We start from the raw sequence: 12,158 nt of genomic DNA, 5'->3' as shown, positions 1-12,158 counted from the left end.
AACTTCAGAGTCGCTGGTGAGCCTTTTGACTCGCAACAATTGCGAGAAGGGTAACCCTCTCTTAAGGGCAGACGCATGATGACTTTGGGCCGCTAGGAGTGTATTACGGTCCATAGGTTTGGTATATAAAGTTCAAATTAAGTCCACACTCACGTCTCAATTGATATCTCTCTGGGATGACTAACCCATGCAGTACCAGGTCCTAATCACAAAAGTGTAGGAGAGACTCCGGGGTGCACTCACCAGTCTTCTAAAATATAGTCTTTATTACAAATCCACTGTCACAACTACTGTCTGCACTTACTCCTCCCTACCCCCAGCTCTGCCTGTCCTTACTCCCCTGTAGCCCCAGCTCTATCCCAACTTCTCCCCACCTTTACCCCCAGCTCTACCCCAACTGCTGCTTGCCCTTAACCCCCTCTACCCCAACTGCAACCTGACCCCAGCACTGTCCCAACTGCTGCCTGCCCTCACCCCCCATATGTGATGGGACCCAAAAACAGTGGAGTAGGACCACAACTTTTTAAAAAGAGGGGGTCCCTGGGACCCACATTTTTTTCCATTCAGCATGATCACTGCTGGGTATTGTGGGCGCTGTTGCTAAGTGGCAATCATATCCCTAGAACAAAGAAAGTTTGCAGGTCCTGCAAACTATTGTTTGTTCATCGGGACAACAGCTGGTGGGCAGACTACCAAATACTTGGTGGTTGCTTGGAAAATTGGTTGGTCTCCAATAATGCTTGGCAAACGTATGGTCAGAGGACCAACAAGTGGCGTGCATTTTAAAATATACAGTTAGGTGCATAAATATTGGGACATTGACAGAATTTTCAATGGTTTTGAAATGAAACAAACAAGATGTGCTTTAACTGCAGACTTTCAGATTTAATTTGAGGGTCTTCATCAAGTGAAATGCATGCTCAATCGGATTCAGGTCAGGGGATTGACTTGGCCATTGCATAACATTCCACTTTTTAGCCTTAAAAAACTCTTTGGTTGCTTTTTGCAGTATGCTTCGGGTCATTGTCCATCTGCAATGTGAAGCGCTGTCCAATGAGTTCTGAAGCATTTGACTGATTATGAGCATATAATATTGCCCGAAACACTTCAGAATTCATTCTGCTGCTTTTGTCAGCAGTCACATCATCAATAAATACAAGGGAACCAGTTCCATTGGCAGCCATACATGCCCACACCATGACACTACCACCACCATGCTTCACTGATGAGGTGGTATGTTTTGGATCATGAGCAGTTCCTTTCCTTCTCCATACTCTTCTCTTCCCATCACTCTGGTACAAGTTGATCTTTGTCTCATCTGTCCATAGGATGTTGTTCCAGAACTGTAATGGCTTTTTTAGATGTTGTTTGGCAAACTCTAATCTGGTCTTCCTGTTTTTGAGGTTTACATCTTGTGGTGAACCCTCTATATTCACTCTTGTAAAGTCTTCTCTTGATTGTTGACTTTGGCACATATACACCTACCTCCTGGAGAGTGTTCTTGATTTGGCCAACTGTTGTGAAGGGGTTCTTCTTCACCAGGGAAATAATTCTTCTGTCATCCACCACAGTTGTTTTCCGTAGTCTTCCGGGTCTTTTGTTGTTGCTGAGCTCTCCGGTGCGTTCTTTCTTTCTAAGAATGTTCCAAACAGTTGATTTGGCCACACCTAATGTTTTTGCTATCTCTCTGATGGGTTTGTTTTGATTTTTCAGCCTAATGATGGCTTGCTTCACTGATAGTGACAGCTCTTTGGATCTCATATTGAGAGTCGACAGCAACTGATTCCAAATGCAAATGTCTCACCTAGAATCAACTCCAGACCTTTTACCTGCTTAATTGATAATGAAATAACGAGGGAATAGCCCACACCTGTCCATGAAATAGCTTTTGAGTTGATAGTCCCATTACTTTTGGACCCTTAAAAAGTGGGAGGCATGTATAGAAACCGTTGTAATTCCTACACCGTTCACCTGATTTGGATGTAATTACCTTCAAATTAAATCTGAAAGTCTACAGTTAAAGCACATCTTGTTTGTTTCATTTCAAAGCCATTGTGGTGGTGAATAGAGGCCAAAATCTGAAAATTCTGTCAATGTCCCAATATTTATGCCCCTGACTGTAGGAACATAACCTTTGCTGCTGCACTAGAGAGGGCAGCATCCCAAAACAAGTGTCCCTTACAGTGGCGTAACTAGGGGAAGTAGGCGGGGCCAGCCACGGTCCATTTCAGTTAGTGTAGTGCGGACCACAGTGTCTGTAGTCCGCACTACACAGTAAAACAAACACACCGGCGCGGTGTAGTTCACTCATACTACCCGGCGGCGGTGTGTTTGTTTTAGCAGCCAGTGAGAGGCCGTAGCCAGGGTGGAGCTCACTCATGAGCTCCAACTCCCGCAGTGGGTGAACGCAGAGACATCATGACGTCTCTCCCATAGTGCCGAGTGAGCTTGGAGGACGGTGGAGCGAATGGCGGCGCGTGAAGGACCGGGGATTCGGGTAAGTGTTGTTTTTTCTTGTTGTCTGTGTCTATTTAAGGGGCACTACATAATGGAGACCACTACTGGGGGCACTGCATAATGGGGACCACTACTGGGGACACTGCATAGGGGGGACCACTACTGGGGGCACTGCATATTGGGCACTGCATAGGAGGACCACTACTGGGGGCACTGCATAGGAGGGCCACTCCTGGGGGTACTGTATAAGGGGCTCTAATTGGAGCACTACATAAGGGGTACTATTGGGGGCACTGCATAGAGGAGGGCCACTATATAAGGAACACTGTATAGGGGGGCCACTACTGGGGGGACTGTATAAGGGCACTGCATAAGGGGGACCACTACTGGAGACACTGCATAGGGGGGCCACTACTGGGGGCACTGTATAAGGGGGAACACTCCTGGGGGCACTGCATAGGAGGACCACTACTGGGGGCACTGTATAAGGGGGAACACTACATAGGGGGGACCACTACTGAGGGCACTGTATAAGGGGCTCTATTGGGTGCACTGTATAAGGGGCACAACTGTGGACACTGTATAAGGGGACCACTACTGGGGGGACAGTATAAGGGGCACTGCATAAGGGGGACCACTACTGGGGTACTGTATAAGGGGCTCTACTGGGGGCTTTGTATAGGGGGGACCACTACTGGGGGCACTGCATTGGGGGGACAACTACTGAGGGCACTGTGTAAGGGACACTACTGGATGCACTGAATAAGGGGCACTCCTGTGGGCACTGCATACGGGGGACTACCACTGGGGGGACCAGTACTGGGGGCACTGTATAAGGGGCTCTACTGGGGGCACTGTATAAGGGGTACTACTGGAGGCACTGCATAGAGGGGACCACTACTGGGGGGGGGCTGTATAAGGGGCACTACTGGGGGCACTGCATAGGGGGGACCACTACTGGGGGCACTGCATAGAAGGGACCACTACAGGGGCACTGCATAAGGGGGACCACCACTGGGGGTACTGCATAAGGGGGACCACCACTGGGGGCTCTGTATAAGCGGCAATACTGGGGGCACTGCATAGGAGGAACCACTACTGGGAGCACTGTATAAGAGCACTACTGGGGGCACTTCTTCACCAGGGAAATAATTCTTCTGTCATCCACCACAGTTGTTTTCCGTAGTCTTCCGGGTCTTTTGTTGTTGCTGAGCTCTCCGGTGCGTTCTTTCTTTCTAAGAATGTTCCAAACAGTTGATTTGGCCACACCTAATGTTTTTGCTATCTCTCTGATGGGTTTGTTTTGATTTTTCAGCCTAATGATGGCTTGCTTCACTGATAGTGACAGCTCTTTGGATCTCATATTGAGAGTCGACAGCAACTGATTCCAAATGCAAATGTCTCACCTAGAATCAACTCCAGACCTTTTACCTGCTTAATTGATAATGAAATAACGAGGGAATAGCCCACACCTGTCCATGAAATAGCTTTTGAGTTGATAGTCCCATTACTTTTGGACCCTTAAAAAGTGGGAGGCATGTATAGAAACCGTTGTAATTCCTACACCGTTCACCTGATTTGGATGTAATTACCTTCAAATTAAATCTGAAAGTCTACAGTTAAAGCACATCTTGTTTGTTTCATTTCAAAGCCATTGTGGTGGTGAATAGAGGCCAAAATCTGAAAATTCTGTCAATGTCCCAATATTTATGCCCCTGACTGTAGGAACATAACCTTTGCTGCTGCACTAGAGAGGGCAGCATCCCAAAACAAGTGTCCCTTACAGTGGCGTAACTAGGGGAAGTAGGCGGGGCCAGCCACGGTCCATTTCAGTTAGTGTAGTGCGGACCACAGTGTCTGTAGTCCGCACTACACAGTAAAACAAACACACCGGCGCCGTGTAGTTCACTCATACTACCCGGCGGCGGTGTGTTTGTTTTAGCAGCCAGTGAGAGGCCGTAGCCAGGGTGGAGCTCACTCATGAGCTCCAACTCCCGCAGTGGGTGAACGCAGAGACATCATGACGTCTCTCCCATAGTGCCGAGTGAGCTTGGAGGACGGTGGAGCGAATGGCGGCGGGTGAAGGACCGGGGATTCGGGTAAGTGTTGTTTTTTCTTGTTGTCTGTGTCTATTTAAGGGGCACTACATAATGGAGACCACTACTGGGGGCACTGCATAATGGGGACCACTACTGGGGACACTGCATAGGGGGGACCACTACTGGGGGCACTGCATATTGGGCACTGCATAGGAGGACCACTACTGGGGGCACTGCATAGGAGGGCCACTCCTGGGGGTACTGTATAAGGGGCTCTAATTGGAGCACTACATAAGGGGTACTATTGGGGGCACTGCATAGAGGAGGGCCACTATATAAGGAACACTGTATAGGGGGGCCACTACCGGGGGTGCTGTATAAGGGCACTGCATAAGGGGGACCACTACTGGAGACACTGCATAGGGGGGCCACTACTGGGGGCACTGTATAAGGGGGAACACTCCTGGGGGCACTGCATAGGAGGACCACTACTGGGGGCACTGTATAAGGGGGAACACTACATAGGGGGGACCACTACTGAGGGCACTGTATAAGGGGCTCTATTGGGTGCACTGTATAAGGGGCACAACTGTGGACACTGTATAAGGGGACCACTACTGGGGGGACAGTATAAGGGGCACTGCATAAGGGGGACCACTACTGGGGTACTGTATAAGGGGCTCTACTGGGGGCTTTGTATAGGGGGGACCACTACTGGGGGCACTGCATTGGGGGGACAACTACTGAGGGCACTGTGTAAGGGACACTACTGGATGCACTGAATAAGGGGCACTCCTGTGGGCACTGCATACGGGGGACTACCACTGGGGGGACCAGTACTGGGGGCACTGTATAAGGGGCTCTACTGGGGGCACTGTATAAGGGGTACTACTGGAGGCACTGCATAGAGGGGACCACTACTGGGGGGGGGGCTGTATAAGGGGCACTACTGGGGGCACTGCATAGGGGGGACCACTACTGGGGGCACTGCATAGAAGGGACCACTACAGGGGCACTGCATAAGGGGGACCACCACTGGGGGTACTGCATAAGGGGGACCACCACTGGGGGCTCTGTATAAGCGGCAATACTGGGGGCACTGCATAGGAGGAACCACTACTGGGAGCACTGTATAAGAGCACTACTGGGGGCACTATATAAGGGTGCACTACTGGGAGCACTGTATAAGGGGCACTACTACATGGGGCACTGCATAAGGGGCACTACTACAGTGGGCATTGCAAGAGGAGCAATACTACTGGGGGCATTAAGGTGCACATGACTGATGAGAAAAGGTGGTGTGTCATGTTGACAAGCCCCCATTTTTCAGTGGCCACGCATACATAGTGGGGGAAAGCTCCATTTTTGTCCTGGGCTCCAAATACCCTAGTTACACCACTGGTCCATTAAAGGGGTTTTTGTCAAGTAATAAATAACTGCAAAGCTTCACCTCTTAGTGGAGCAGCAGGTTTTAATTATGAACTGAGGAGAGTTTCCAAACAATAACTTGGATTTGTCCCATCTTTGACTATATCAAATTCAACTATATGATTTTTAAAGAAGGGTGTTTTGGATCAGATAGCCCAGCACCCTTGGCTCCTAGGGTTAAATCTAGTAATAATGCAAATTTTCTTAATAAAAGGACACTCTCTGAACTTGTGTCCACAGTAACTTAGAAGGTTAGAACAGGTACTATAAGCATTAAAATTCTGTGGATTAATAGCCCTTGGTAGCAGGGGTAGAACTATGGGAGACAATCGAGGCGCCTGCCACCAGGTGCCAGCATTGACGGGGCACCTCCTCCATCGCCCACAATATATTCACCAGACTTAGGACTGTAAATATGTACCAGTGTACCGTCACAGCCACTCAGTACATGGCTGGCACCTGAGAAGCTACCATAACCATGTACTAGAGGAGTGCTCTGTGTCAGACCATCGCCTGCCGCTTACATCTATCTACACAGCCTGTCCCTGCTCATTGGTGTCGCTGCTCTTCAGCAACTTCTTATGCCAGTGAGACACGTCCGGTGCCCCCCCTCGCCCACAACTCCCCATCCCACTCCTCCCTGGAGGAAGCTCTAGCCGCAGACCTTTGCAGTGGGCCTGAGCATAAGCGTGGCTGCAGATCTTCCAGGAGCTGGATGTCAACAAGGATGCACCAGATGGAGCTGCAGGTAAGAGTGCGTGGGAGGCAGAGGCCTGGGCACCAGAGACTGAGTCTGGGGGCAGATCTATAGAGGAGCAACTTCCCTGCATGTAAAGCAATTGGCAGTAGACTGGGCATTTTGGGATTTGTAGTCCCACCACAGTGGCAGTCTTACAGTATCTTAACTCAAACTCAGATCTGCTAGTGCACTGCTGAACGCAGATTCCCAATGTTCGGGAATCTGCGTAGACGCCAGACCCTCACGTCTGTGAGTCCGCACGTAAACTGGCAGCAGACTGTCAGTGATTGACAGTCTGCTGTTTGGGGATGGCGAGGGGCAGCGATGCCCTTCGTTTGCCTAAATGGAGGTGTGTCGCCACCGTTGTGGAGGAGGGAAGAAGGCAGAATTTTCGTTGGCTGACGGAGATTTCCTGGCCTCTTCCTCTTCCTCTAAACTGCAGCAGCTGGATGCGGGACTCCATGGGTCACCGCAGTCGGCCGATGGTATGCAGATTATCCGATGCTGCGTTGGACAACACAGCTTGGATAAGTAATCCACAGGAGGCGTGATGTGAACAGTGTCATTCAGACATATCGCATTGGCTGTGCTGCACAGCCTATGGACAGATATGTCTGCAGACATATCTGTCCATCAGCATGTGTGTACAGGGCGGTCTGCAGACCGCCCGTACACACACAGTGGCAGCCATGGGGAAGGGGGCAGGCACACCCCTGATATGCCCCCAGCCGCCGAGTCCCACCCACCGGCCTGCTGGGACCCGGGGGCACAAGCAGATGATGGCCATTCAGTGTGTATGAATGACCATCATCTGCAGATCACTCGATCTGCAGATATATCTGTCAGGTGTGTACCCACCATCAGCCTCATGCTAATTGCACTATACAGGTCACTATCTTATCTATGATTAATGCATAGCTGTATATACATCTAATTAACCCCAGGGCTGTAGCTGAGGTCAGTCTTCATACAAACATAGATTACATCCCTCAGTGCAGTCCCCAATCTTTATAATAGAAAATGTTGCAATGTTTTCCCTTATCTATTGTCTTTGGTATACGATGAAAGAGCTGTATACCTTTGCATGGGGATGCCTTCGGCATCCCGCATTCGGGATGCCAATGCTAGCGGGAGGGTTAGCATTAGGCACTAAGAGGAGAGGGTTAGGTTTAGGGTGCAAGGAGGGGGAGGTTAGGGATAGGCACCAAAGAGGGAGGGTTAGAGTAGGGAATGGCGGAGGGTTAGCTTACTGACCAACAAGTGTCGGGATGCCAGAGACAGAATTCTGAAAGCTGGGATTCTGACTGCCGACATCCCGTACCCAACCCCTTTGCATGTGTTCCAGGCACATTAACTGAAGGGGATCTATACACAACCCTAATGCAAACCCTTCACTTCTCCTTCAGCGCTGCTGTGCATGAGTGGTCTGAGTAGAGAGTGCCAGGGAGTGATGCTAGGGGTCCCGAACCTGATACATTTTGCGATCTGTAGACCATGGGCAACAGCAACTAACTCCACATTCAGATACTATTAGCTACCGGGGCCAGTCTCCAGAATGCAGATACTGTACATTCAGGACATTCTATATATCTGCAGATATCTCCTAAAAAAGGGTGTTTTGGGGGAATATCCTGCACATTTACTTCAGTAAATAGGCCTAATAGGAACATAGTCACATATTAGGGAGGGAGGGACCAAATGATAACTTGCCTCCGGGGGTCTGGGATGAACTTACGCCACTGCTGCGTAGGAAAGAACTCCTCTGAGTAAGCAATGGTAAAATATGTCTTCAGTTAGCCTTGGTGATAAAAAAAAAGCAAGAGCTTAACCATAATTGAAGATAGTGGCTGATGCAAGGCCTGCTTCATATTTGGCAGACAGATAGTCCATGAAGGAGAGAAACTGATCTAGCTGTAATAGCAGTACTATACTATGCATTCAATTCTCTAATGATGGTAGAATACCTGGTCCTTTTATAGCTTCAGTGAGGCACTGATAAGGACTACTTTAGAAGATGACAATCTTGAGTCATATTAGTCGCCTATTAATGTAATTCTCCACATGCATGGTGGCAACCTGTCCAGGAACTCTGAAGTTCCCTGGACGCAGTCTTCCGAGAGTCCCAGAGGAATTTTGGGCCTTTGCACAACTAACTGATTAGAGGAAACAATACCCAGGATGACTAGGGAGGATAAACCAGTATTAAATGGTATACCTGGGGATAACTTTAGATTCGAGTCTGATCGAGTTTGTTCCTTTTTAAACTCGATTTGCATTGATGAAACTCGGCTGATTTTCCCATTTTTAAACTCGCAAATTTATGAAGAAGTGAGTTTAGCTGAAAGTGAGTTTTCCGATGGCGAAGCAGATCGAGATTTCTCCCCCGAGTAGCAAGTATAGATCAGATACTCACCCGAGATTGCAGTGTTTTCTCTGCAAAACTTTCCTGAGGCTGGCCGCCTGCTGGCACTTGTAGTTCCACAAGTGCAAAAGGACAGGCATGCTGGCACCTGTAGTTCCACTGTAAAATACAATAGATACAATTTAACATATTATTACCCCCGTACCCACAGCCCAGGACTGCGGGGAAGAGCACCGGGCTTCAGACCAAGCCTGGGGTTTCGGGAGAGGGGGGACCCCTTCTTGTGGGGGTCCCCACCTCCCCTGAGATCCCCGGCTTGTTTTGACCAGCTTGGAGTGCTGAGATCCCTGACTTGGACTGACCAGTTTGGGGTTGCGAATTCTTTGGCCATGGAGACTAGGTAATAGGGTATCCTGGCTGTGGCATTACACCCCAGTCGGTTTGGGTCCGGTGCTGGTTTTAAATATAGGGGGGCCTCTACGCATTTTATTCCCTTATATTTAAAACCAGCACTGGCCCTGCAGCCAGGTGCTGGTTCCTAAATTACAGTGGAACCCTACTTGTTTTGTTCCCTGTAATTTTAGGAACCAGAACTGGCTGACCAGTCCAGGGCTGGTTATGTCTATATTTTTTTTTAAATATAAACACACTAAATTAAGTACACATGCAGAAACATACACAAATCACACTGATCTGTGTATGTTTTTGCCAAACTCGCAGCTCACTTCAATTTCTCTGCGAGTTTGCTACAATCTCATTTGAGATTGTAATCTTGATTCTTGGTAAATTTGAGAGTTGTGTTTCCTACATGAAAAGTACTTCCGAGTTTGCCCGATGATGAGTTGTTTCGAGTTTGCAACCTCACCCGAGTTTTACGAGTGAGAATAAAGAAATCTCTCCCAAACTCACCAGAGTTTGTCTTTAGTAAATTTGCTAGATGAAAAACATGCCTAAACTCACCCGAGATTGTCATCTCAACCAAACTCGAATCTTAGTAAATTTACCCTTGTTTGCTCTCATTTTGTGCAATATATTCAGTAAAAAAAAGCAGGTGGTGGGAGAGCATATGGTAGAATAAGGTCTGACCATGGGAAAGACATTACATATCCATTGAATGCTCCCTGTTTCCACACTCTGGCACTCTGGGCCTGATGGGGTACTGCGCACGCACGGCACGCGCATGTGCAAGCACCGGAGCGAGAAATTCTCTCGCTTCAGGACTCCACTACAAAAGGGGCGGCTGTCGATGTTGATCAACAGCTCGCCCCCTTTTGTAGGCGGGGCGGTGTGTGGCTACACAAATGGAGGTGTTCCCGAAGGAAACATTGATGTTAGTGGAGAGCTTCCTGCTCTGCTAGAGCAGTAAGCTCTCTGGGGCTTGCGACGGACGAGACCCTACCACAAGGCAGAATCAGTCTTTCTGAACAAACCATAAAGGACCAGCAGCATCAGTTATTTTAGATCTGAATATGTCTTGACATTTGGTCCATTGGGTTGCTTTGAGACCAATTACCCTCATGTGATCATAAGAAAAAGAGTCAACTTTAGGGCAAATAGTGCGTGTGCATCAGGGAGCCCTGTATAACTCCTTAAACCCCATTTCTCATCTTTGACTAGGGTTGCTCTACAGCAGGGGTGGGCAAAAAGCACCCCCCCCCCACCCCAGCCACTGCTGAACCCAGGGCTGGATTATAGGGAGGGCGAAGGTGGCGGTCATCCAGGGGCCCCCACACATCCAGGGGCCCCCACACACTGCCCAGAGTCGCCGCTACTACTAACAGCATTTATCTGTCGCCGGTGCCGCTATTGTCCCTATAAGCAGCCGCCGAGGAGCTTCCTACAGTCATCATCTTGCGAGATTTGATGTCATCATCTCGCGAGACTCTGACTGTAGTAAGTTCCTCGGTGGCCGCAGTCAGTGACAGACAGAGGGAGCCGAGGCTCCAATATAAAGAGTTGAGTCGACTTGACTCAGGTCCTCATGGTTCCCTCTTGGTGCACCTCAGTGGTGCAGAGCACTGACAAGCAGGTACTGTAGCCCCTAATGCAGTCAGGTGCATAAATATTGGGACATTGACAGAATTTTCCGATTTTGGCCTCTATTCACCACCACAGTGGCTTTGAAATGAAACAAACAAGATGTGCTTTAACTGCAGACTTTCAGATTTAATATGAGGGTAATTACATCCAAATCAGGTGAACGGTGTAGGAATTACAATGGTTTCTATATGTGCCTCCCACTTTTTAAGGGGCCAAAAGTAATGGGACTATCAACTCAAAAGCTATTTCATGGAAAGGTGTGGGCTATTCCCTCGTTATTTCATTATCAATTAAGCAGGTAAAAGGTCTGGAGTTGATTCTAGGTGTGACATTTGCATTTGGAATCAGTTGTTGTCGACTCTCTATATGAGATCCAAAGAGCTGTCACTATTAGTGAAGCAAGTCATCATTAGGCTGAAAAATCAAAATAAACCCTTCAGAGAGATAGCACCTTATGTTTTGCCGTCTTTTGGCATTTTCAGGGAAGGATCCATTTTTGCCTGTACAGGCATCCCTGTGTAATTTTTTCTCCAAATTCACTTTTGCACCTTAATTTTGCTACCTTTGGCAATTTTAGGGGCTGCTACAATTTAGGCATCCTTGAATAGTCTCTGGAGGGAGAGGTGTCTTTTGGCAGTGATTTGTACGTCAGATTCTCAAGTAGAAAAAAAATGTATTCCACTTACTTGACAGAAAAATATATATTTTCTTTATAATTAACAGTGTAAGAGCGGTATGTACTAAAGAGAAAATGTGGGCAAAATTCCGAAAAACTATCGTTTTCTGAGTTTTGGCCGCATTTTTCATATGTACCAAGGTCCAGAATGTGTTACTTTCCGGAGCTTAGACCTGATGGGTAACGGTATCTGGTGTTTCCCAATAGAAGCCTATGGTCTTCTTTGTATTGTGCACTGAGCGGGATCAAATCAGATCCCTCCCAGCATCCTCCGTGGCGTGCATGTCATATGACGCCTTCACAGAAGGACTCCTGGGTCATAAACCCGAAAGTCCAATCATTGCAAATGACAGCTCTTTTTGGAAGAGCTGTCCTTTGTAATTTTAATTGCAATTCTAGGTACATACCAGCATTATT

This window comes from Taudactylus pleione, unplaced genomic scaffold (genome assembly GCF_031769625.1).
Source record: "Taudactylus pleione unplaced genomic scaffold, aTauple2 ptg000093l, whole genome shotgun sequence".
Classification (NCBI taxonomy): Eukaryota; Metazoa; Chordata; class Amphibia; order Anura; family Myobatrachidae; genus Taudactylus; species Taudactylus pleione.
This window is presented reverse-complemented; position numbering follows the sequence as displayed.